We start from the raw sequence: 27,355 nt of genomic DNA, 5'->3' as shown, positions 1-27,355 counted from the left end.
AGTGAGGCTTGACACGCAGAAATGTATAGTCATTGAAAACAGCAGGGCCAGACTCACTATGACAGCGAGGTCTGACACGCAATGGACTGAACACCAATGAGAGACGCACTCGAAAACGAGGCACGACCCGCAATGACGGGCGCATGCGCGTCAATCAAATAGCGGAAGCAATCGCTATAAAACGACGTGAACGGAGCTACCTATTATTCACCTCCTGAGGAAGCCGCTGACGGAGTTAAAAGGCGGAGAAACGCGTAGAGGTTTGGGATTGAAGCTGCTACCTGACACCATTACCGGACCAGTCTCAGATAGGACCACCATCAATCAACAATCGGTGGTCGGAGAGGTCCGTTCAGGAGACTCCAAACAAATCCCCTGCTGTTTACCCGGATGCTCACTTAAGTATACCTCATTGAAAGTGCACTTACATGAATTGTTCTAAGGATTACCTTGTGAAAATACCGGTATTAACAGAGGGAAAGTTCCAATAACTTTTATGCAAATACTAACTTTCTAAAAACTGCAACTAACCGCATGCTGCTATTAACTACCCCCATTAACATTTGCAAGGGGCCCATTTGAGGGAAGTTTTGCTTTCAACTATATGTTTGTGAGTCTTGTCTGTCCCAATGTTGGCCACATTGAATATATTTTTAATAATATTGCTATGAAATTATTTTAATAAATTACAATATATTAAGCACAGCGCTGTACCACTCTGTTGTTTTTTTTGTCCACATACTTTTAGGGGTTTGGTAAATCCCCTTAGGTATTAGCTGCAGTGCTTAATATCAATCAGCGCTAAGTATCAAACTTTGTTTTTGCTTGTTTCCTATTATGTGTGTTTTTATTATTATGCTATTACTCTTATCTGTACTTGAACCGTGCTGTAACGATTGAAAATTTCTCCATTGTGATACGAATAAAGGAATTCTATATATCTATAAACTTGCAAGCAGTGTCCTTCTACCTTTTTAACTGTAACTACCCATTTTGTTTGATCACTATTTCCAATAGCAAAGCACAGTGGAATTTGCTGCGCTATATAAGAAACTTAAAAATAAACAATAGATAAATAATGATGATTTCATTAAGCAGTTGTCCTTGAAATGGTTTTATGAAAATATAATTGTTTGAAATCATATAATTAGCTAAAATGAAACCAGACTTTAGAAAATATCTATACAATTTGAATGAGCCCTTGAAGAAAGTACTGTATAAAAATGGTAGCAAATCCAAAAAGGTCAATTAAAATACATAAATTGTTTTGAAACATTTAAATGTGTTAAATAAAAAAAAGATGGGTTTTTAGCATTAGAACCTCACAACCATAATTTTTTAATAAATCTTTAAAAATGCAAATGTTTGAATTCACATAAAACCATTTTATTTCAGACTTTGTTGGAATAATATTTACTTATTTCATATTTGTGTAGAACAATAACTATGTTTTGATGTTTTATCCCAAATGTTTAATTTAAGTTGGGTGTAAGAACTATGTGGGAAAAATGTGCAACATTTTTAAATTGTTTTCTGAAACATTAATCTCAGTTTATATTTGGCAAAATGTTATCTTCCTTGTTCAGAATCCTACCCCAACCAAATTGTCAACAAAATTATTTTCATAAAGAATACATTATTTTAAATACAGATTTGCAAACTATGTAAATGATGGCATGCTATGAATTTTAAATCAAATATCAGATACTGAAGATGTAATTCCTAAGATTTTGTGTCTCAGCAAATGGGCCTTTTTCAACATGAATTAACATTTAGGGCTTGATTCTGATCTGCTCAGTAAGCTGTGAAGCTTGCAGCTTCCCATGTCATAGCGCCGCCACTATATAAAAATATATGTTAATGTATATAAGCAGTTGTGTAAAATCAGACTCACCACTTTTGGTAGGAATAGTAAGGAACAGCTCTTACAGGGTAACTTCCAATATGAATATCAATAAAATGTTTAATACAAAAGTTTACAATTTAAATGGACATTGATGTACAGTAGTGAGAATAGCAGATTCACATTTTCCTTGAGTGACAGAAAGACTATTTCTAGAAACACATAATGACAGTCATACAAAACATACTGTGCGGGACTTAAAGCAAAAGGCCATAGTTAAGTAGTGATGTATGAACAAGTTAGTATTCGTAATCAGATTTGGGCTATAAATAGTTCAGACCATGTGGCATAATATGTTAGTCATGGTGTTTGAGGTCAATCCAGCTACAGTATTGGGCAATCTAATATCACATACAGGTATTGTTCCAGGCAGTATCCTAACTGGGTTGGGATCATTTGGTCTACAGCATGATGGTCGACAATCATTAGGTCAACACCATTAGGTCAACATGGGAAAAGGTCGACATTGGTCAAGTTTGACATGGGAAAAGGTTGACATGGTTCTAGGTAGAAAGGTCATTAGTTCATTAGGCCGTTAGTTCGACAGGTCATTAGTTCAACCATGTCTAGGTCGACAGTGAAAATGTGGACATGGGGTTTTTCACTGTTTTTTTTTATCTGAATGTCAACACGTCGGGCACACTATTTTATTCTTCCACCACACCCTAGTGGATGGTAGGGCATGAAATACTGCCTGTCGGCACATGTCAGCTAAAATACCAGTGAAAACCCCACGCCGACCTTTTGACTGTCGACCTAGACACTGTCGAACTAATGACCTGTCGAACTAACGACCTGTCGAACTAATGACCTGTCGACCTAGAACCATGTCAAGCTTTTCTTATGTCAACCTAGACCCATGTTGACCTTATGGTGTCGACCTAATGACTGTCTACCATAATGCTGTAGACCAAATAACCGCATCCCATCCTAACTACCAAAGTCTGTATCACTAGTGAATATTTGTATACGATGCATTTTCAACAGAAATTTCTAATATTTTGATATACAGACATAATACATACACAATATGTCCCCAGTAACATCAATATTTGAGCATTGTGATGTGGGAAAAGAGAATTGATTATGTATCTTAAATGGAGCTAACACATTAATCAATGCTCTATATCCCTAATTCAGCTCCTAAAAAGAATTAACATATTGTCAATAAAGTTAATGTATTTTATCAATCTAAAGATTAAAAATTTCAGCATGATGCATAACATATTTAAATAATATGTCAATATTATATGTTATTAGAAACAAATACAATGTTATATATAAAGAGAAAGCCGTCACAAAACATTTTGGTGCAATGTGATAGAAAGTGCTTTGTCCCGATTCTTCGAACAGGGAAAAACCCCGAAAAGGGGTGTAGTATTGTGGTAAGAGATACTGTATGGCCATGCAAAAGTAACAGTAAGTAAAATGACGCTGAACACTATGGCCCCTTATTCAAATTACAACACACAGCGGTGTCCCTTTTTCACATTATTACCAATGATTTACTTTACATCCAACAGTAGTGTCCCTATTCCACATTATGTGACACATTAGATCACCTTATTCATAATACATCACACAAAAGAGTTCCTTATACACTTTAATCCATACAAAAGAGACCCTTATAGCACAGCATGCCATACATTGGTAGTGGCCCTTATACACATGTCACACAGTAATGACCCTTATACTGTATTATGCCCTTACATATTATGCTACCCATTAGTAGTACATTTATACACATTATGCCACATAGTGATGCCACATATACATTACACCCTTACACATTATTTCACCCATTATTTATTTATGTATTTATTTATGCCCTTAAACATTATGCCACATCAGCACCATATTAGTTCTGGTCTTCATAAAGGGACAGGGTAATGCATTTAAATAAAGCAGCTTATGACAAAAAGTAAAAAAACACATAAATTAATATCAGGTAGCTCATGCATATTTTCTAAACAATACAATACTCTATGTACAATATTATGTTTAGAAAAAAAAGTGGCAGTCCATTTTAAGGTGGGTTGCTTAGCTTGATGTTTAAATATGTGCCATGAATTTAGATTTTTTATGATTTATAAAATGCCAATGTTAACAAAATGGACAATTTCTTTCTGCATTCACAATTAGCATCAATGCCATCACAGCAATAACATTTCCATTATTGACTGGCTTCCAAGAAATACATTTCTAGTGACCTTTGTTTTGTACTAAGATTGACACAATTTATATCTGGATCTAGCAGGTTTCTAATGTAATTGATCATTAATTATTCTACAAAAAGTCATTGAACAATACTATACTTTAATTAGACATATAATAAAAGTTATATTTTTAAGCAGAAAAATATTACTGGTTCTCAATATTATAAAGAAATTGAAGTCCTAGCTTCTGATTTTGGACAGTGTCTATTGTTTCTAATCTGAACTATCTATATAATAAGTTGAAGAATCTGTGTGCGTGTGTGTGTGCGTGTGTGTGTGCGTGTCCGTCGCATTGCGGACACACCGTGGCACTCAGATACACCAAATTCAGCAACAAGATACCTCTGGACTCGGTGGTGTGCACCTCGAAGCCGTTTTTGGGAAATTTCACTTAGAAATTTAAAAAAACACCAAGTTGTAATTTACCTTCATTGATGTTCTGGGGAAAAGATCGATGATCTGGGAAACCGTTTGCAAAGGAACAACTCCACACCTGATTTCATTGCTGTCATTGAGTATGAATGACACATTCTAACATTATGGTGAAGGCTTTAAACAATTAGGAAATAATTGAGGATATACATAGACCACACAACACACACACATACACATTGTACACGCGCACACACACACACACACACACAGTAACAGAACACCACACACACATTTATACGTAGAGCACCTCACACACTTACACATTGGACAGATACACACACACAACACACCACATGCAGTACAATACAAATCCATACACACTACAACACACACCCAAAAACAGTACAACAAACACACAGAACACACACACACTTAAACATTGCCAGGATACGCAAAGCACACTACACACACATATATACGTAGCACACATCACAAACTTACACATTCGGCAGATACACACAACACTCACAGTACAACACACACCCACATTCACTACAACGCACACCCAAAAACAGTACAATACACAAAACACACACTTAAACATTGCACAGATACACACAGCACACTACACACACAGATTTATACATAGCACACCTTGCGCACTTACACCTAGGGCAGATACACACAACACACATAAAATACCTCTAACAGCACAACACACACCCACATTCACCACACACACCCAAAAAACAGTACGACACACACAAAACACACACTTAAACATTGCACAGATACACAAAGACACAACAAACACATACTGTATATACGTAGCACACCTCACACACTTACGCATTGGACAGATACATACAATACAACACACACAACCACATACACTACAACACACACAAAAACAGTACAACACACACAAACACACAGAACACATAAAAAATAATTTGCCGTTTATTTAACCGTCTGTACCGGCAAATAAAAACTGTACCTAATGTACCGTTTCTACTTTGTTCCCCATATCCGTCTCTCCAGTCCTCCAGCCTGTCACTGCGCTCCCCAGCCAGTTGCACTGAGAAATCTTTGTCCTGGCCAATGCACTCATTGATCAATACAAAGTGGGTACACTGCACTCACCCTGTTAGTCAGTTGGATATCAGGCACAGCTCTGCCTTAAGGGTTTCCCAGACTCTTGGTTCATAGATAATGTTTGGTTGATGGGCATGAGCGCTGCATGCATTTGTTTAAATGTTATGAGTGTAAGAAGTTGAAGAATAAGACTGAGATGAAGATTTGTCACGTTATAGTGTACAAGTTACTCAATAAATCGTGAAAAAATATGTGTACATAGAAGTACAGTACAATCAAGAAATGAAAGTAGGATAAAAAAATTCATTCTGATTCAAACTGATAATTATTTAGATGGCGGTGGGTTGCGAAACAAATCTATAGGTGGAGGGGGTATGGATATTGTGGGCATAATTGGTGTTTGGTACACCTACAGGGGGTCCCCAGTTGATGAGAAATTCTCACTACAGTGTCACCGTAGGGGGATTTCCAATTGGGGTTCAGGTGGTCTTTTAGGGACCCCTTTACAATCCCGTTGGTCTCTTCTCCTGGAGCCTACGGTCTCCCTCAGTGATTAATTATCATTAAGGGAGACTCTAAGCTCAAGAAGAAAAGACCTACAGGATTGTAAAGGGTCCCTAAAAGACCACCTGGACCCCAATTGGGAATCCCCCTATGGTGACACTGTGACCGTGACACTGTAGTGAAAATCCCATCAATTGAGGGCCCCCTGTAGGTGTAACAAACACCAATTATGCCCACAATATCCATACCCTCACCTATAGATTTGTTTCACAACCCACCCCATCCAAACAATTATCAGTTTAAATCAGAACTTATTTTTTAATCCTACTTTCATTTCTTGATTGTACTTCTATGTACACTTACATTTTTTTCACGATTTAGTGAGCAAATTGTACACTTTGTAACATGGCAATTCTTTTTCTCAGTCTTATTCTTCAACTTCTTAAACTCCAAACCTTATCAATGCATCCATTGATGATTGTGATGGCTGGATCAGTGGATTGGCCCGGCGGGTGTAGGGAAGAATTTGGCCCATTGCACCCATTCCCAGTGGTGCATTACAGTGTTGCGGATAGTGTACGTCGCATCATGACATCATGTGGCCAGGCCCGCGGACCTGCTCCCACACTCAGGGGCTGCCCCACTGTTTGGTAGAGATGCTCGGTGCATGTGCTTTACAGATCCTCAGACCTCAGAGACTGCTGCAGGCAGGTTCGGTGAGGGGAGTGGCAGTGGCAGGGAGCAGTGAATTTTTAATTAATTATGGCGTGGTAAGTAACACCCACCCCGGACCCCACACACTCAGCGCCTGTAATTACACACCCTAGAAACTGTACCATTGAAAGTATAGAAATTGAGGTGTGGACATGTCCCTTTCTGATTTTGTACCGATTTCTGACCCTCAGAAGGTAGGTGCTAAATCTCAGGAGTGGATGTGGATGTGGGTGCTAAATCTCAGGAGTGGATGTTGAATTCATCAACACATACAAGTTTTCAACTCAGGAGCGTTGTGTTTCAAACAACAACACCACACCTGATTTCATTGCCATCATTGAGTATCAATGCAAACACATTCTAACATTATGGTGGAATCTATAACAAATTTCAATCTTAGGTCTTTGCCACAGAATACTGTAAGATGACATTTTTCAGCAATTTTGGAAATAAAGAAACCCCAAGGTTTTCCCGGGCAACGCCGGGCGGGTCAGCTAGTAGTAAATATGGGGTTACAATACTTGTACTGGTAAAGCAAATTGATACTAAGCTGATACATAGCATTCTAATGTTTTATTTAGTAAATCAGTGGATTGCAAATCCAACAGGGTTATGATGGAAATGATTAGTAAATAGAACATTTAGTGGTTTGAATGTTATGCAGATTCATAGGAGGATTACTTTTATTATATCACTTGGTGTACAAACCACACATAAAAACTAAACTAATAAATATAATATTTTAGATGAGTCCTTCCTCATCTTACCCATAGCTACTAATAGGGGGTTATTCTGGTTCACTCCTTCTGGCAAATTCATTCTTAGATGGACAAAACCATGTGCACTGCAGGGGGCAGATGTAAAATGTGCAAAGAGCAGTGGCGTGCGGCGAGGCACAGCCTTTCCTGTCACACTAGCGTATATGCCGGCGTTTTGAATTGATAAAGTATGTCAAACATACAAATAATTTACAAAAAAATTCTTATTTTTATTATTCTAATCATTTTTATAGTCAAAACGCTGGAGTAAAAAGTCTATGGCAGTTGAGGCAGTGCCTCACCTTGCTACCTTTTCTGCATATCTCTTATCAAAACTCAGTGAATCTCCAGCAGTACACACTGCTGCACATGTGTATAATGCTGGTATGTACCCAATGGCTCATATATTGTGTGCATATCTGGCTCTGGTACTTGCCAGGGACTCGAGCCATTTACCTCACCGCACGTCCATGGCAGAGAGAGAATTAGATTTGGGTGAGTTCTTTTGTTTCTGTGCAGGGTAAATACCAGATGCTTTATTTTTACACTGCAATATAGATCTAATTTTGAAGTAAATCACCACCCAAATCTAATTCTCCCTGCTCATTTTACATCTGCCCCCCTGCAGTGCACATTCTTTTGTCCATCTAAGAAGGAATTTGGCAGAAGGAGTGAACCAGAATAACCCCCACAGTCGCTTGTATATTTGCTACAAATACAATCACACATGTGCATGGCTAATCAGAACAATGATGCATGTACACGTGCAACAAGTTTGAGTGTAAGATGAGGAAAGACATATCTATGTATATTTCTTTTACTGTATATTTATAAAAAAAAATTGTACTAGTACACTCTCCATAATGTTATCCACCTTTTTTTGTATTTCTCTAAATTAGTAGAATTATTTTTCAATGTTGAATTTTTAACCTTAAAAATCCAAATTATTCTACAGTTATTTTATGAAATGATATTTGGTAATGCATAAAATAATTCTTTGAAATCAATGCTAAGCTTTAGAAACTTAGTTAATGGTAATTAGTGTTCTATTCACATCTTGTATTACTCGGTTATGAATAAATTTAAAAGTAAAACAATAGCATTATTAACACAATAATGAGTTCTATTAATTATGTTAAATGTGGGAGAAAGAATTTAGCTTTGATTTAAAATCCCTTTGTTTTCATATAATAGTAATAATTGTGCTTATGCTTTGAGATTACTTTATGATATAAAATATTTTTCCTTTTAAATGTGCACACACATGTGTGTTTAGTGTGTATGTGTATGTCCAGCAGAGAAAAGTGTCATAATGATAAGAATGTTATTGAATTGTAAGTTTATCATTTGTTTTTAGTGCAGCGCACCATGTGTACGTGTGGTGGGATGAATGACAGGTAGGATTTGAGTGATAGATAAGCTTTACTTGGTTGGGGGGGCCCCGGCTGGCAGCGTGCTGGTTGTTGCTGGGATGGGAGAGTGGGTCTTTTCCTCTATGAGGTGTGGGCAGAGGATGCTGGATTGAAGGATCAATAATTGTACTTACTTACATAATATTTTAATTTTACTATGATAAAAAAGATTAATGTTTGCTTTTCATGGGGATGTCGAAAATATAGGATGCAGCTGGCATCCTGGCGTTCACGATGTTCAGAATAATCCCCAGTGCCACTTGGAATCTTGCCAGCCAGAATACCGAACATAAGTATGCCAGGGAAGGTTAAAGTTTGGCTGTGGGAGGGAAGGGTAGGCCCTGTCCACCACCTCATGCTGTAACCAAACCTACGAGTGACAGGTAAAAGCTCATACTCTAGGGTGTCATTATTCAAAAGTCTGGATGAAATGATATGTGGAAGAACCAACTGAAGGTTAATAACTAATTCTAGCTGATGCACATGGTTTCAACCAGATAAGAGGTTTGCTGTGCAGAACATTTTACCCCTTTTCTCACCCTGTTGAATTTTTTTTAAATCCCTGCTTATTGGGTGGCTGCAAATAACTACCACAGTTTTCAGACTACAAAACAGGCTGTGCGTTCCACATGAGATGCTTAGGGAGAGTTCTCTGTTAAAATTTCCAGAGCACAATGGTGATGCGTTGTAACTGTCATGCATGTGTTTTGCCACATAACTCCAAAATGAAGCAACCAATTACAAAGGCTAATCTATGGCCCAAGACCTTTAATTTGGTATATGATGTGCCCTGCTCAGACGAAGCATCATAGAAATATGTCACTCATGATTGTTCTCCTGCTATTAATGTATAGATAACATGAACTTGGAACTTTGCCCTAGTACCACAGCAATCACCTAGATATTCCATCATCAGTTGTATCTTTATACAAATTGTGTATAAACTTTGGAAATCTCTCAATATGCAGTATATTTCAATGCTGCCAGGCTGTATTGTCATATTTTAAATGTTTTTTTAATAAAATAAAAAATTGGTGACAAAAATCATTTTAAAGTGTGAAACTAATTTTCTATGTTGCATTATACTGGAGTGCCACAAGTGTAAATAGTATATCTGAACAGCACATTTTGCAATTCACATTGAACTAAGCTATTATTACCTTCAGCTAATTATTACCTGTTAGCTTTAATTAGCATTATTCATCTGTATACAAAAAGCATCTTCTGTTTAATAATGAATAAATCTATTTATTAAAATATCTTATTCTATAAATGACAGCTGAACAATTAAATTATAATGCCATATTCTATTTCTAAAGTTTACAGTTTAAGGTTATTTTGTAAATGTCTAATCACTCTCTGTACAACATGTCTTCCCTCCAAACAGGTTTTTTGTTTCCATATGCAATGATGTTCTGGTGTTGATGTGAACAAGTTCCAGCTCATTGATATGCTTTACATAATGCAAAAACATTTCTGGAAGCAAGCATGAAAAAGCTGTGCACAGTGTGACATCTCTGGGAATTATTTGAAAATTCTGTTTGATAAAAAATGAAACTAGTAAACTTTCTTGTTTCACGACTCCTATACCTACAGGTGAATATGGTTTTCCTTCTCAATACAGGTAATATTGATTAATGTAAATGTGTATTAATCCAAGACATTGACCATTTTATCAATGGTTAGGGCCTAGTTTAAAAAAAAATGATAAAATTCTATGAAGACACTTTTTTTTTGCACAGGGGGGATTATTCTGGTTCACTTGCAAAATTAAATTCAATCTCAGGTGGATAAAACCATGTGCAATGCAGGTGGGGCTGATGTAACATGTGCAGAGAGAGTTATGGTGTGTACACATTGTCAGATGTGCCTTAAATACTATCCACGTTCCGATCATATCGGATCGGAATCAGATCGCAAGGCTCAATCGGATTTGCATACAAGTCTGACTATATAGTGCAGATCTGCACTAGATAGTCAAGGCAGACAAGACTTTCTGCCTTGCGATACGTGAACGCGCATCAGAATCGGATCGGGATCGCAAGGGTTAACACCCTTGCAATCTGCATCCAATTCCGATCCGATGTTGACTATATCGTCAACATCGGAAGGCAAAAAGTACCGTGTGTACACACCATTAGATTTGGCTGCTTTATTTTTACACTGCAATATACAGTAGATATCAGTTTGAAGTACACACCCAACCCAAATGTAACTCTCTCTGCACATGTTACATCTGCCTCAGCTGCAGTGCACATGGTTATCTGAGAGTGAATTTGCCTTTGCGAGTGAACCAGAATAACCCCCTGATGTGTAAAACATGAATACATATCCCTACCTTTTTAAATGTATATATAATAAAGTCAGTCCGAAAACCGCAAGCAGGCAATGTTTGGAATTCTGCACATGCACATCGGCCACAGGGGGCATGTGCAAACTTTCAAAGTGCGATTGCACTATTATTGACAGCAGTGGGCGGCGGGAGGCGGGACGCATCATTTTGGGGGAGGCAGGTGTGTTTGGCCTGTTTTGGGGTGGCTGCAAATGGAAATATGACGGGGTGTAATTGCCTTTGCAGCCAGGCTACTCTGCCAGGGATCAACGCTAATCACTGTGATCATGGTGATACCTGCAATGTAATTGCAATTAGACAATTACACTATTAGGCCTCCAAACCACCAACGTATTTCGACTAAAAAGTCTTCTTAAACACCCTGAGAAAAACGTTTTATTCTAAACTCTTTGGTGGTTTGGAGGTACCTGGGATCCCTATCTGAACTTGGTGCTGGGACTATCTTTGGAGACTACTGTATATGAGGCGGTCCGCCTGAGTTTCTACATCTGACCCCACATAAGCTTAAAAAATAGCATTTTGTTAAAAGGCCAGATACGGTACCAGGCTTTTATTTATGGATTGTTTTTTGTGTGTACATGTATACATGTAATTGATTAATTTATACTTTATACGCTATGAGCCCTTCCCCTTTATGGATATATTTCTGAGGGAGATTATAAGGCATTAAAGGAACTAATTATCAGGTGTGACACCCCCCCATCTGCACTGTAGCCTATGGCCTAAGAGAGGCCCCATATGGTCCAGGCACCTATTTATCCCTTCACTTTGTCACCCATTTCACAGCAATTGAGTCTGCACCATGAGTTCTCTTTCTGTTCTTTTATAAGGTCAACCAATCCGGCAGAATACCATAGAGGAGGAGAATTTAAAGCCAGGACAACTTCTACCTTATAATCATAGACTAAAGGGAATTTTATGTTATAGTTTTAATAAGTTTGTGCATGAAACAAAGTTTGCATTCATACTCAAAGTAAATGTGTGTTTCGTATACTGTACACATTACATACATAGCCTGATAGGGATTTTATACAATAATTTGTAATAATTTTGCACAAGGTATACAATTTGCATAAACTGAACGATCATAAAGCAAAGGTGTCACTATCTTAGTCATGCTCAAACAGATGTGTATTTTGTACAATCTAGGGCAGACCATTAATTTGGAACTTGCTTAAATTCAATGTTAAGAATGAGGGATACAAACCACTGACATCATGGCATACTATTTACTCCTGCATCTTCAAGTTGTGTTAGTATAGATAATACATTTTACAATCAATTTTGCATTTAACTAGAGTGTTTTTTTAGTTTTTGCATTTCCTTGGTTAAAATTGTGGTCTTACCAACCACACATATCAATGGTAAGTTCCTATCCTTCTAGGGGTTAAATTCTAGGTTGTGAGACACCCCACAAACCATCCCAGCAAAACCATTCCAAGGCATCACACTAGTGAAAGCTTACTAGAGAAAGTGTTAGCTACGGTATGTAAGGAGTTGCAGGGGTGAATATGTATACAAAATGTTGCATATATAAGAAACCAACAACTTAGGTGCTCTCAACTGGCTGATTCTGCTACTTATATCCAGTTATGAGGCACACAGCTGCGATTTCAGGGCAATCTCCCTAGATCGCTTAGAAAACACCCCTACATTGGCCGGCAAGTAATTTCCAGCATGCTGGATAAATCTACTTAATCATGACAAGCATGTGGGGTAGATGTTACTTGTGCAGAGAGAGTAAGGTGGGGGTTTACTTCAAAGTGAGATCTATATTGCAGTGTAAAAATAAAGCAGCCCTGATGAGGACACAATGCTGACTACGCAGGGCTGCTGTGGGGACACTATGCACGTCGGCGTGGAGTTGATATTATATAGTGTGGCGAGCGCAGCGAGCCACCGAGCCCTAAGCATGGCGAGCGCAGCGGAATACATGTGAAGTAGTCCGCGTGCGCTCGCCACGCTTCGGGCTCGGTGGCTCGCTCCGCTCGCCACACTATATAAAGTCGACTCCGCGCCGATGTGGATAGTGGGGGTATGAAAAGGTCGGAGGACGCGTACCGCCACCCCTCGCGGGCTCACTGCGCTCACCATGCTTCGGGTTGGTGTATATAGTGCCGGTGGCGTTAACAATGGTTATTGGGGGTTGTATTACGATTTTTATGTTATGGCATCTTATGGATCTCATGGATCTTATGCATCTTAAGGATCCATAAGATGAGATCCATAAGATGCGATATTGTACATACAATTAAAAATCTTTTCAATTGTATAGATTGTATGCCTTAATTAAGGCATACAATCTTATGCGATGGGCGCCATGCTAGGAAATAAGTACCTATGTTTTTTTTGTGGGGAGCCGTTTAAAATTCAAGTATATTTTGTGGGAGGAGACTGTCCCTGCTTTATAACTCTGTATTCTTAAATGCAATTTTGTAAATTCTTCAAGTAAACTGCAAGTGTTTCAAACCTGTCGCGGAAATATGTCTTCTAAATTTTTGACTTGCTTGATTTTTGTCTGCTCATCCACTTTGCCTATTGTTAATTGATGAAAAATAAACTATTAACACTTCCGTTTTTGAAAGCAGTCTTTCTTGGCAGCATTATTACTACACCTACCTAAAATTTTATCATATATTATATACATTCACATACAGTACTGTATATTAAACATGTATTCACTTGTCCTGGTGATAACTCATAGTTGAAAGTATACTGTCAAATATTCCCTTTATATGGACACAATTTTTTAATTCACAAGAAGTTTGCATAAGAATCCAAGTACAGTATATTCTTTAGATTAATTTCATAAAATTTTGTACATTACTCAGATCATCCCATCTCTCTTTCCTTAGGGTGTTAAGACAGTAGCGCACGCAGGGGGGGTTTCTGAGTACCCAGAAACCCCCCCAGGAGTCTAAGGGCCCTAGGCTGAAAGCTGGGTACACGAATTTTAAAAATCGGCCCTTGGGAACCGGAGATATCTGACTTCAAAGCAGTGGTCCCCATCCAAGCCTGTTAATTGCTCTTCCCAGTCAGATATTTCAGGTTATTTCTGACTTAGAGTTTTTCTGAGGATATATTCCAAAAGCTGAGAGTCTTCTCCTTTGATGGACACTAGTAGCTTGTCTCTACTGTTCCCAGAACCAGAGATATCAGCCTTCCAGCAGCTGGTTACTGCTCCAGCTCCACACACCTGGTATGTAGTTTTATATTCTTGTTGGCAGATTCTTTTGCCTCCTGAACTCTGATCCCCTAGTCCCCAACACCATTTGGTAGGTGGGATTCTCTAGTTTTTAATTCCATTAAAATCTAAGAAATCTATTTCTGGGAACTGGAGATATCTGCAGTCAAGCAAGCTGTCCTCCCACCAGAAAATTATGAATAATAAGCCCACTCCACTATACACCCCTCCTCTGCGTATTAAACATCCTCTACCACCCTGGAAGTAATGTATTAGGGCCCCTTCATTCAGCCCAATGCCCCCTTCTTCCACCCCATCTCCCACCATCTGTGCAGTAAAGGGGCAATTAGTGGAAATTACTGATCCAGGCCCTACATGCTGAGCGGTTGATATAATACCCCCTACCAGTCAGACATCAAAACTTCCCCCACCCCTACTGCTGGAGGATCGGTAGGGGCCCCAATACATTGCTATGCCCAGGGGTCTACACTGCTGTTATGTATGTATATATATATATATATATATATGTGTGTGTGTGTGTGTGTATATTATTATTTATATACATTTGGTCTATCTATAATACTTTAACTGACCCGGCATATACTGTGTCACCTAAGTGTCCATCTCCGTGCTTTGCTCCACCCCTCTGGAAACCCCCTTCTGAAAATCCTGCGTTTGCCACTGTAAGAGACCAGTTATGAACAAGCAAGGTAACTATAATGTTTACCATATTTATGCCATGTCTACGTATCTCCTCCAGCAAGTGAGTATTTAGTGATTTTTGAATTTATAAGTTTAACACAATGGGCCGGTTTAATGATGCCTGAGTTTGGCAGCCGTGCCGGATGCCGGACAAACTCAGACTTTTTTTTTAAAGGGGCAATTACTTACAAGGCAAAACCATGACTTGTAAGAGATTGTTCCTTACATAAAGGCGTCATTACATCCGAACCATTGTATTTTAGTGTCTTTATTGCTGTCTATACTTACAATAAACCCATATTTGACTACAATGCTTTATTTTACAATTAAAATGATAAGGTCATATAGTCTACTTCATGATGTGTATATTATAATGTTGATGATTACGGCTTAACTTGGCATCACTTCTGATTTATGGACATTATTTTTATAACTATGGTACATAGGAGCCTTTCTTCCTAACATTATGTACAAGCTGCTGATAAATAAAAATTTTTTTTTTTAGAAAAGTGCCGTTCACATTATTAACATCAAATTTTAGGTAAAGTAAGTCAAAGTGGTTCATGGAACTGAGGCACTAAAGACAACATATGAATTATAGGTTGATATTTTGATCAAAGGACAACTGCACTCTTTTAGCAGGCAATGGATTTTCAGGTGACATGGTAATAGTGTACAATTAAGCTGTTCTGTCTATAACACATATTTTGCTGCAACCTTGGATGCATGTTCTCCAAAGCCTCATGAATGACATAAATACATTTCTTGTGCTGAAAGACTTAAGCATCATAATCATAAAGAAGTGTGCGAACATGGGAATAGAACAAATGGACAGCAGCAAGTAGGAAAGAAGAGATCAGGTATGTTCACATAATATGAAATCAAAAAATGAATAGAGCCATTCATTGTTAATGCTGGATATATGTTCTATGTAGTACTTGTTACATACTGAATTCTGCAGGGCAGGGGTGTGGGGTGTTGAAGGTTTTTCCAGTTAACCATTATAGCACATCATTTTCATGGAGGATTTGCCCAATAAGCAGCTGTCCTTGTTTGTCTACCTTGGAAATGGATCTTTGAAGAACAGAGTAGAGAGATATTGGGCAATGAAAATAACAGTAAGTCACTGTGACGACATATTGTTTAAATGTGTTTATTGTAATGAATTGATACAGTTTATATTTAATTTAATAGACAGTTTTTAAAAAGTATATAATAAAAGGTATATATTAAACTTACACATATAAATCATCTTTTGTGCGTCAACAAAGAGACAATCCTTCTGTTCTTCTTCAATGTGTGGAGAAGGAGCCCATAAAAAGTAAAGGTTATATACACGTATGGACAAGTCAGGGCCATCTTAACGCATGGGCTTATTGCGCAGCTGTCCTAGGGCACCACAATTCTAGGGGCCTTTGAGCAGATGTTTGCTGTTGCCTCTAGAGTTTTCTGTGAGGCAAGTAGATTTCTGCCTGGCTGCTTTGGTTGTGAATTACACAGAATCAGAACTGCTGGGAAACATTTTCTTCTGGCCTGCAGGCAACTACCTGCTAAATGGCTGATAGATGGTGGAGACACTGAAAGAAGTTATGACTTTTTTACTTAAGTAGGGGCCCCAGTGCATTGTGTTGCCTAGTTCCCACAATGCATTAAGATGGCCCGGGGACATGTGATCAAAAGACCTAGGATTAAGGCCTGGAGCAAAGCTCCTCTAAGAACATAAAAGAAAGATGCTGCAACAGACCAAACAAACTCTGGAATAGTAATCACATACTGTATGTAAAATTTGAGTCTAAGTTAAGGGGGAGTTGTGCAGAGTTTGATATTGGAGGAGGTCTAGGAATGAGAATATGGAGATAAAAGACAATGTAAGCAGGCTATCAAAATCTAATGGGGTGTACATGCTTACATTTTTTCGATTTGATTTTCAATAGCATTGAAAATAACACTAAATCAAACTCTATGCAGCAGAACCTCCCTCCTTCCCCGTGCGCCACCCTCCTGCCATCCTCCCTCCTGTTTGCTACCGCATCTTGCCGGGTTCCGCCGTCCAACGATATCAAATCGGTATTGATGGATTCTGGATCGAAGCATGTGTACACGCTATAAGTCATATTTCAGCATGGGTCAGAACAGTTTTGGGTAAGGTTAGATGTAAGTGTATCTGGGAGCTATGGTTGGTATACCTAGTAGTCCATTTCTAGATTGTTTACACAAAGCATCATCATTTCTAAAGGCAGAATTTGTGGTAATAATCTGCTCTAACAAACCTTTCTAGACACAAATTTATTTTATTATTTATTTATTTGCAGTTTCTTATATAGCGCAGCAGATTCCGTTGCGCTTTACAATAGTAGACAGTGATAAAACAAACTGGGTAACAGACAGACTTGGTGGTTAGAGGGCCCTGCTGCAAGCTTACAATCTATTAGGTATATAGGAGGGAAACACAAGGACAGGCATCAGTAATAGCCTAGCAGTCCCAACAAGTTACAAGTCCAGAAGAGAAGCTATATAATACATAAGTGCCTCAGAGGGTTATGCGTGTAGAACTTAAATATGATAGGCTTGCCTGAAGAGGTGAGTTTTCAGGGAACGCTTGAAAGTTTGGAGGCTGGTGGAGAGTCTAATTGTGCATGGAAGGGCATTCCATAGGATGGGAGCAGCCCGATGAAAGTCCTGTAATAGTGAATGGGAGCTAGTGATCCGTGCAGAAGAGAGACGCAGATCTTGTGCAGAGCGGAGTGGTCAAGATGGGAGATATTGTCTGATAAGTGCAGAGATATATGCTGGTGCAGTATGGTTAATAGCTTTATATGCAAGTAGAAGTGTTTTATATTGAATACGGTAATATACAGGCAACCAATGGAGGGACTGGCAGAGCGGATCAGCAGACGATGAGCGTCTTGCAAGGAAGATCAGCCTAGCAGCAGCATTTAAAATGGATTGCAGTGGTGAGAGTCTGTTCTTGGGAAGTCCAGTAATAATTACGTATTTTATTGTATAATGATACAATTGTGGCATGAAAAAAAGACACAGACAATGGGAAATTAGACTTTTTTTTACAATGTTTTTAAACTTTGAGCCAATAAAAAGGATAACAAATTTCAGTTTGGTTGGTTAACCCAATTGTAAAATAAAATTTACAATGTTCTTCAACATGTAGTTGCCTGGATGAACATGATATATAATGTTATATTTCACACAGACCGTAACCTCTAAAACAGGGTGGGCATTAAGCAGCCGTACTGCTGCCCTGGTTTCTACAAATATAACAATATTTTTCACAAACATAGGTCAAACGCTGGCTAAACTAAGCAACAAAGCAGCATGGCCCCAAGCCCATACCTGTTCTCTGTGTCCAGTATTTAACTCCCTTATGCTATACATATGGATGACTGGTGGTGGAGATGCTGATTGTGACTATACTGATGCCAGCATTTCAGTGGAGATAAGATTGTGAATATATATATATATATACTAGGTGATTCATCGCGCCCTACGGGCGCTCTTCACACCGTCGTAAGGGGCTGCGCCCCCTCAATTTGTGAATGTTTGTATTGTGAGAAATATGGTTAGAATTGTATGAAAGATGCCCTGTATTGCAACTTGAGTTATAGGTGAAATGTGTTAAATAGAGAGCATATGATTTGAAAGGGGGTGTGTATTGTTTTGTTAATTAAAAAAAGGTTACAGAGTAAGGTGTACATTGATAGTGTGGATGGTACAGTGACATTTGTGTGTGTGTGTGTGTGTGGGGGGGGTGTGTGCGTGTTGTTTAGGTGTGTGTGCAATAGTATAGTAGGGTGTTTTTGAGTCAGCGACTCCCCAGTGGTGGAAGTTACAGTTCAGGAGAGCAGGAAGCTGGGTAGTGATAGGGGTGTGTGGGCATACGGGGGACTAAAGAGGAGGATGGGGGACTCTGTGCAGCTTCTGCCAGTGGGTGAGGGTCCAGCGTGGTAGCACAGGAGTACAGGATGGTGGCCCTGAGTCAGTGTCTCCTCCTACTGGGTGGAGTTAGGGTGCATGAGAGCAGGAGGCTGGGTGGTAAAACATGATAGGGGAACGTGGGCAACACAGGGTGAGCAGGTCCCCAGTGGCAGAAGTTACGGGGCAGGAGAACAGGAGGCAGGGCAGTGATAGAGGTGTGTGGGCATGAAGGGTAGTAAAGGTTTTTGGCTGTTGCAGAGTAGGGATGGACATTGATGCAAACGCCATTGATGGTTGGCATTGATGGCGATTTTGCACCCTGCCATCGATAGTAGTAAAATATTACTTGGATAACCATCGATTGTTGTAGCTATCGATGGTCACCCATTTTATCTGACTGAATAGGCCCTGGGTCAATCAGAACTCGGTGGCTGGACTTTCGGGTGTGGGGGGGGGGGCGGAGCTATGCTCTGTGTCCCGGCACCATAAAAAAATGCGAAACTTGATCGGTTCTCCTTTGCCATCGATGTAGGGAAACCATCTGGTCCTCCCACATCTATGGCAAAAGTATTCAACATCGGCCATAAACCATTGATGATTCGAAATCATTGATGGTCGATGGGCATCCCTAGAACTGGAGGAGGGTGGGGGACAGTATGCAGCATCTCCTCCCACTGGGAGGGAGTGAGGGTTCATGAGAGCAGGAGGCTGTATAATAGTTGTATGTGGGCAAGACATTGATAAAAGTTGTGGCAGTAGTGCAAAGGACCGTGCGGACACTTCTGGCAGTGGGGGAACCTGCAGCGCAGCAGCCAGGGCCGGTTTTCCCACCTAGGGGCGGCACCTGCTTGTGGCGGTACAGGATCCCCCATTCTCACGGGGGTACGTGAAATGTGGGAGCGGGGTTGCGAGGGTCACATTCAGCAGCACTGGCCATTAAGCAATTATTACCCAGCATTCTAATAGTAGCCAGTGAGTGAGGATTGGCTGGACAATCAGCAATTCAATCAGACAGATCACAAATACTCTCAATATAGGCTCTGGACCATGAGGTGACCGGGCCAAACCTGGCAGCACCCATGTTTGGTTTAGGAGGGAAACCACATTTGTTTATCACAAAAAAGCTGCCCCTTTACAGCAGACAGTTTTGTTAGGGGTAGCCATTTTGTGAGGGTCAGTTAGGAGCCAAGAGGAGCATGCGGACTGCATATGCAGTGATGGCAAGTGGGTAAGGCAGGGCTGGGGGGTCTTAACTTTACTGGAGAGGGGGGAGGAGCTGCTGAAATTTTTGGGTGTGTGTGCAAATTTTGTAGTTATGCAAATGTGTACTACATAATATTTATAAAAGAACATACTGTGGGTTAAAAATTCCTAGAGATAATTAAAGACAGCTTGGTTGTAGGCAAATTCATCTCAGGGTATTGAGTCTTTAACTTGGAAATATAATAGAAATGTCAGCTAAAATACAGGTAAATCAATATTAACTTTCACGGAGAAATTAATTCAAAGTTTGTTGTGAATAGACAGAGGTATGAGGAATTTTTAGAATTATTGGGTATTGATGAAGTGTTATCATTCTAAGCAACGTGAACTACAGTATGAGGCTATAGAAGGTGGTAGCTTAGCTAGAATGAGGGTACTTCTAAAGTAACTGGTCTGTATGATTCCTAATGATACAGTAATTTTAAAGATGAAGTAATATGTGCGTATACATTATAAAATAAATAAGGATGATTTATAATATTACCCATATAATGTATTAGATTTTTAAAATCAAGTTATAATTTACACCCTTAACTGTTGTATATAATTACATAGTTACATAATAGTTTAGGCTAAAATACAAACTTACATCCATCAACCTTTGGCAGAGCAGTAGCTAGGTGACATGGCAACGGTATGTTTCGGCGCCCCCCCCCCCCCCATCATTTTTTCTTGTTATGATAATGCTCCTTACACATTATGCCCCACAAACTGTGTAATACCCATTACACATTATGCCCCACACCGTAATGCCTAGTGGACATTATGCAAAACACTGTAATGCTTCAAGAACTTTATGCCACACATCTTAATGACCAAACACATAATGCCCCATACATACCTCCGAACATGACCAATTCCAGGAGTAACACAATGCTCTGTTTCTGGAAATCCATGCCAGTGGCAGTTGCAGAGTTGCATGGCTGCAGCACAGACCAAAATTCATATAGGGGACCAACTGCCACCCCAAACACGGGACTCACTGGCAGATGTGGCTCCCCTATTTGAATTTGTGACAGTGGTGCAATCCTACCTCTGCAACTGCTGATGTCCAGGAGCAGAGCATTTTGTCCCTCCTAGAATGGGTCATGTTGGGAGGTATGCCCCTATAGTTCTGCTTACCTACATTATGGTTGCCAGCGGTTCCATGGTCGTTGCTAGGGGGAATATATTCTTGCTGCTAAGAGGGATTACATGCTCATTGCCATAGGAGGTTACATGCTTGTGGCCAGTGGTTCTTTTGAACCGCTCACTGGCTCATTAATTACACCCAGTGACTGATGTGCTGTCACTGTGCCTGTGACTGTGTGAGAGAGAAGGAGATGCTTTTCAAGCTGCCGGTGCTGCTGTGCTGTCATATAGATACACTGACAGGTGCAGCACAGCCAGCAGCAACCACGGACATGGGCTGCTTGCTGTGCTGCATCTGTCAGTGTATCTGTATGTCAGTACAGCAGCACCAGCAGCTTGAAAAGCATCTCCTTCTCTCTTTTCCACTTCCGGCTCCACCCCTGCCCACTCTTTCTCCCTACCATCCTCGGGCGGCATCCGGAGGGTGGACCGGCGGGCATGGAGCATAGTGCCGGGCGCCCTGCAAATCTTCGGCGCCTGGAGCTCGTGCTCCGCCAGATCCACCCTCACTACGCCCCTGACCTTTGGCTAGAGAGTATGTCCTATTTGTTATATCCATACATACATGTGACGTGTATTTTAATTAATTTTGGACAAATTAGGATTGTTGATTGTACCCATGGATGGTTCTTTTTTACCAATAAATGTCTATATTTTAAATGTTTTTAATGTATCTGCTGATATCATGGATGAAATGTATTTTAGGTATCAAAAACCATATCACACATGTCACATGTGAATTCACAGGCCAGGTGATTATCCATAGTCTGCACATATGTACAGCCCATAGTATGCATGCGTGAGGCCATCCTGCGATGGCCATTCACAAGTTGATTGACAGAATGCCGACATTTGGAGGTGGTAACCAGATGTTTTCTGGGAGTGTCAGTGAAAACACAGGGGTGCCGAGACGTTTTAGGGGAAGTTGTGTGATGTCCGACCAGCCTGTTCCTATTGCAGCCACCGAGTATGTCCTGGGCTACGCACTGACTGCCCACAGTGTAAAAATCATTAGATGGTGAGGGCTTGTGAATGGATTTGCAGTTCTTCACTGATACTGCTAAGCAATTCTCAGAATTGTACAGGGCGGGCTTTCACTCTGGCGTGGTGATGTATATTTGAACACATGGCTCCAAAAATTAGCAGCCCAGCGATCAGGTCTGAATTAGACCCTCTATTCTAATTTCTAATGCTACTTAAAACGTGTGTTTTTAATGCAAATAATAATAATAAAAAATATTTTCACCCTTGCCTTGAAACATAGAGGCTGAATTCGGGTATATTTTACACTTGCCGGGTCATTCGAAGACTGATTGGCAGACAGGGGGGTGCCAATCACAAAAAATGGTGGGTGCATAAATAGAAACGCTGGGCATACCCTTGTGAATGCAGGCGCCACATGATGTCGCCACATGATGTCAGAGCCCTCCACCATTTCGGCCATAACCTTGCAGGATAAAAGTCCGGCCTTACTTTTCTTTGAAGAGAGGAGAAATCATTGATGGTGAGCGTACACATCCGCTTGCATCGTGTGAATAGAATTCAGTCGACCTAGGGGCGTGCATTCAGGGGGGCAGCGTTTACCTGCAAATATATGCAGCCTAGTCAGCAGGTCTGAATTACCCCCATAGTTTGTCCATGTTCAGTTGTTGAATATTTCCTTTATTTCTGACATACTGTTTTGCAAATTTTATTTAAAATAACCTTTTTCTATTTGTTTAAATATATATATTAAAAAACATTTTGTTGAACTTTCGTGCTTATGCTTCTTTTAAACTCCACATATTGTTAAAGCCCTGTAACTACTGTATGCAGACAGACATAGGAACAGTTTCAAATACATTGTCCACTGAAAAAGACTTTCTAGTCAACATCATAAAATAAATCTTATCCAACCAAAACAAATTAAATCAAATTTAAAGCCTTTCAATTTGCAATCAAATCATAAAATCTGAAGGAAAAAAATATATATAGCTGTAAATCATTCCACTATAATTTGTTTAAAACCAATAATCTTGCAAGATGCAATGGTTTATGAAGCAAGAATAAGAAATATAGTATGGAAGAATATGCTTACTTGTATTTGGAGAGGCATGGAAGGCATGTACAGTAACAGTTCAGTACAATGAGGGGCAGTGTGTTACAAATTTAAGGTAAGTGGGCTATGTGTCCCACATACCTTAACTTTGTAACACACTGCCCTTCATTGTACTGAATGGGACCAGATCTTCTACGCTTAAAGAATGATAAAATGGAGAGTGATAAACCGCAAGCCAATACCTGTTATTTTTCAAACCCAACCTGTGATATGGTAGTGGAGGAACTGATTGTTTGGTGGTTTATCACTCTCCATTTTATCACTTTTCAAGCTTAGTACATATGGCCCTTGGTAACCAGTGAAGAGGGAATGCTGTGGTAGATGCATGCATGCAGGTTTGGTCCTGGCCCACTTATAAACCTCTGAACATACTGCAGTCTAGTCAAATGGAGGGCGAGGAGGATCATTAGATCTATGCAGCATCACCTGTACCCAGATCGTAACAGCATGATGTTTTTGTGTATATTTTGAGGAGCTGAGCTAGAAGATTAACTGAGGAAACATTTAGTTAAGTTAACTACTGAACTACTGGTGTGGATAGAGGAATGGGGGCTGATTTTCAATGATGTTATGACAATTACAACAAGGGCATCAGTAACATGGGTTTTGTTTTGGGCATGTTATACCAAAGTGTTGCCTGGAGCATACTATAGGCCATATTATTTCTAGAACATATTCTGATGTGGTAATGGAGTGCTTGATTATAATAATAATAATAATAATTATGTGGGCTTCTCGCACAGTGTGGGCTTCTCGCACTATGGCCCTTATTCTGATCGGTGCGTACTTTCCCGAATTCTTACGTAGCGGGCCGCACGCCACGCTGTGCGGACACCGTACTTATAAACGCCCACCGAGCCTCCGCATTCGGACTGACTCACTGTTTAAGAAGAGGGCGTGTTTAAGGACGGCATACAAACCTTGCGTGTGCGGTGGACACACACAGATTCTGCACGGTCTTACAGCGTAAGCACGGTCTTACCGCGTCAGAACGGACGGGAACCTGGCCGTACGCACCGATGCGGTGTATTTACGCACAAATCACCACTATTATCAGAACACCCAAATCTGTAACATGACCCACTTATGCAATTAGGCAACCTCATTAAAAAGGGATTGTTTGTATTGGTCATCTATTATTTATCTAATTGATAATTAAACACTTTAATACCACTTTAGATTAACCCTATATACTGTATATACCTTTTGCACCTTACTTAAATAAACAGCACTATTTATACTTATATACTTATATTTATACTTATACTGTAAAATAATACAATAACACACAGACCACTTCAAACTTTTAACACAACAATTTATTAAACATACAAAATAAACTAAAAAAAAAAAAATCAGAGCAGGAGGTCGCACAGGTCCTGCACCTCTGCAGCCATGATGACCAGGTGCTGCCGCAGCCTGAGGAGGGCCCCTCTCACTCCCTTGCCTTGTTCTCTGTTTTCATCTGTGGGCATGTTAAAGGGGGTTCAACATTAATTATGCTATTCAGGTAGACCTTGTACAGTCAATTCTAAGTACATACAGCATGATAAATCATACATACAAACAATTACATAGGCAATACTGTTTCTAATGGAAAAAAACAAGATGGTGCCACACACACACACAGAGGGTTACACTACAGAATATGTGAGTGATAAAATTGCCAATGTATGTATCAAAATCACAACAACACTTGAGCCTCACTCACACTTCTCCTGCCAAAACACTCACCAATCTACTAGAAAGCTACATCCACTACAACATGCCACATTTTGCCATACATATATACCTGCATGTCACTGCTTAATAGCTAAACTGCATGATAGATAGATCCATAGATGGATACATAGATAGATGGATGGATGGATGGATGGATGGATGGATGGATGGATGGATGGATGGATGGATGGATGGATGGATGGATGGATAGATAGATAGATAGATAGATAGATAGATAGATAGATAGATAGATAGATAGATAGATAGATAGATACCACATTTAAAGGCTAGCCTAGTCCCTCTACCCCTTACTTCCTGAATCATTGTCACATTGCCAGATAGGTGAAAGTGCAGCACTAATCCGCTTCCATACACAAAACAATTTCTAAAGTCAATCCATCCTACAAAAAAGCTTTCAAAAATACATGGCAACAACACGGGCCAACTGGCTAGAGGGGGGCCCAGGGGAACTGGCCACTTGTGACTCCATTATAAATCAGGCCTGACCATACTCCATTGATGTGTTGTTTGTGCTTGTATAGAAAGGCCCTCCATAAATAAACACTCATCACCTACGTGAGCCTCCAGATTCAACGTTTTCAGCTTGGCCTTATAACCCCTAAGTGTGTCTGTTGTAACCCACTTTTGTTTATTAATTAATAATAGAGTAAAACACACTAGATTCAGCAGTGGTACCTAACAAATAGTAGTACCACCAATTATTAAAGATGCCTTATGATTACCTACCACTTTCTTCAACCTCAACCACCTCACACGCCTCCTCCTCGCCCACGACCTCTTCGGCCAGCTTCTCCTGGCCCATGACCTCCTCGGCCAGCTCCTCCTGGCCCATGACCTCCTCGGTAAGCTCCTCCTGGCCCATGACCTCCTCGGCCAGCTCCTCCTGGCCCATAACCTCTTCGGCCAGCTCCTCCTGGGCCACCACCTCCTGGCCATGCTCCTCTTCGGGCAGCTCCTCCTGGCCACCACCTCCTGGCCCTGCTCCTCCAGGCCCTGCTCACGGGCCTGTCTTGCACGGTCACGTGCTGTAAGAAAATAAAAAATGCAGAGTGTTAAATAAGGCACATGATTTGTTCATTCATCATGCAGCAAAAAGAATGACATATTAGACCCACATTACAGCATGTCAAACAGAATATGCGGGCCGCGGCATAGGCATGGCGCTTCTGCCGGTTAGTAATGAAAGGGCCCGCACGCCCCAGCCTGGTCTCCATAATGGAGACCAGTGCCCTCAGCTCCGCAGGAGAGAATGGGGCTGCTCTCCCATAGGCCGCCATCTTAGCAATGGCACAATTCAAGCAATCATGTCCTGTAATTGGTTGTTCAGAGTGATATTTGGTATTAACTTTATTGTTCATTTTGTCATTAACAGCGTGTATGCGCCACAACAGACGGCTAAACCATTGCATCGCAAAACAACACTTGCTGTAGCTTTGCATAGTTGAGCAGACCATGCCATTACTTAGTATCTCCAAAACAGACAGGGTGAAAGAAGTTTGCAACCCATTATATACAGTATAATCTATTACATTCACCAAACATGGGTGAAAACAACAGGTGAAATAGTGTGCATCACTAGCCAGTTACACCTAACTCTACAAGGTACTAAACTAGACCTTTTCCCAATATTAGGCCATGGTGCCATGTGAACACTTACCTTCTACCGGCCCACACTACCGGCCCACACTAGAGATGTGGAATGAAATGTACCTAGCATCAAGCCAGTATTTGGAGACCTTTCCCATGTGATTTGGATGCAAGCACTGATTACTATTGCCTGAGTGGTGGACTGGATTTACATATGGAATGGGTTAGTGTCATTTGTAGTACATAGCAAACAAGTGCACAGTACAAATGTACATTCACATATACATTTCATGTCTGGCCACAGTTTGAGGTGTTTATTGGTATGCAAATCTACCATTAACTACTAAATCAGACTTAGCAAGTATGCCTAGATTTGTTTTTGTTTTT

General features: G+C 40.1%; 1 long non-coding RNA gene across 1 annotated transcript in view; it reads left to right on the top strand.

Moving 5' to 3' along the window:
- LOC146059078 (uncharacterized) overlaps positions 1 to 13,196 on the top strand; it is a 32,232-nt gene extending 19,036 nt beyond the window's left edge. The window contains exons 3-4 of the long non-coding RNA XR_014470142.1: positions 10,365 to 10,573; positions 12,161 to 13,196. This is a non-coding gene — a long non-coding RNA (uncharacterized LOC146059078). The remainder of the gene's footprint in view (positions 1 to 10,364; positions 10,574 to 12,160) is intronic.
- Positions 13,197 to 27,355: the final 14,159 nt, after the last annotated feature.

This window comes from Crinia signifera, chromosome 2, assembly GCF_055691185.1.
Source record: "Crinia signifera chromosome 2, ASM5569118v1, whole genome shotgun sequence".
Classification (NCBI taxonomy): domain Eukaryota; kingdom Metazoa; phylum Chordata; class Amphibia; order Anura; family Myobatrachidae; genus Crinia; species Crinia signifera.
The sequence above is the reverse complement of the archived record's forward strand: the minus strand, read 5'-3'. Positions and strand labels throughout refer to the sequence as shown.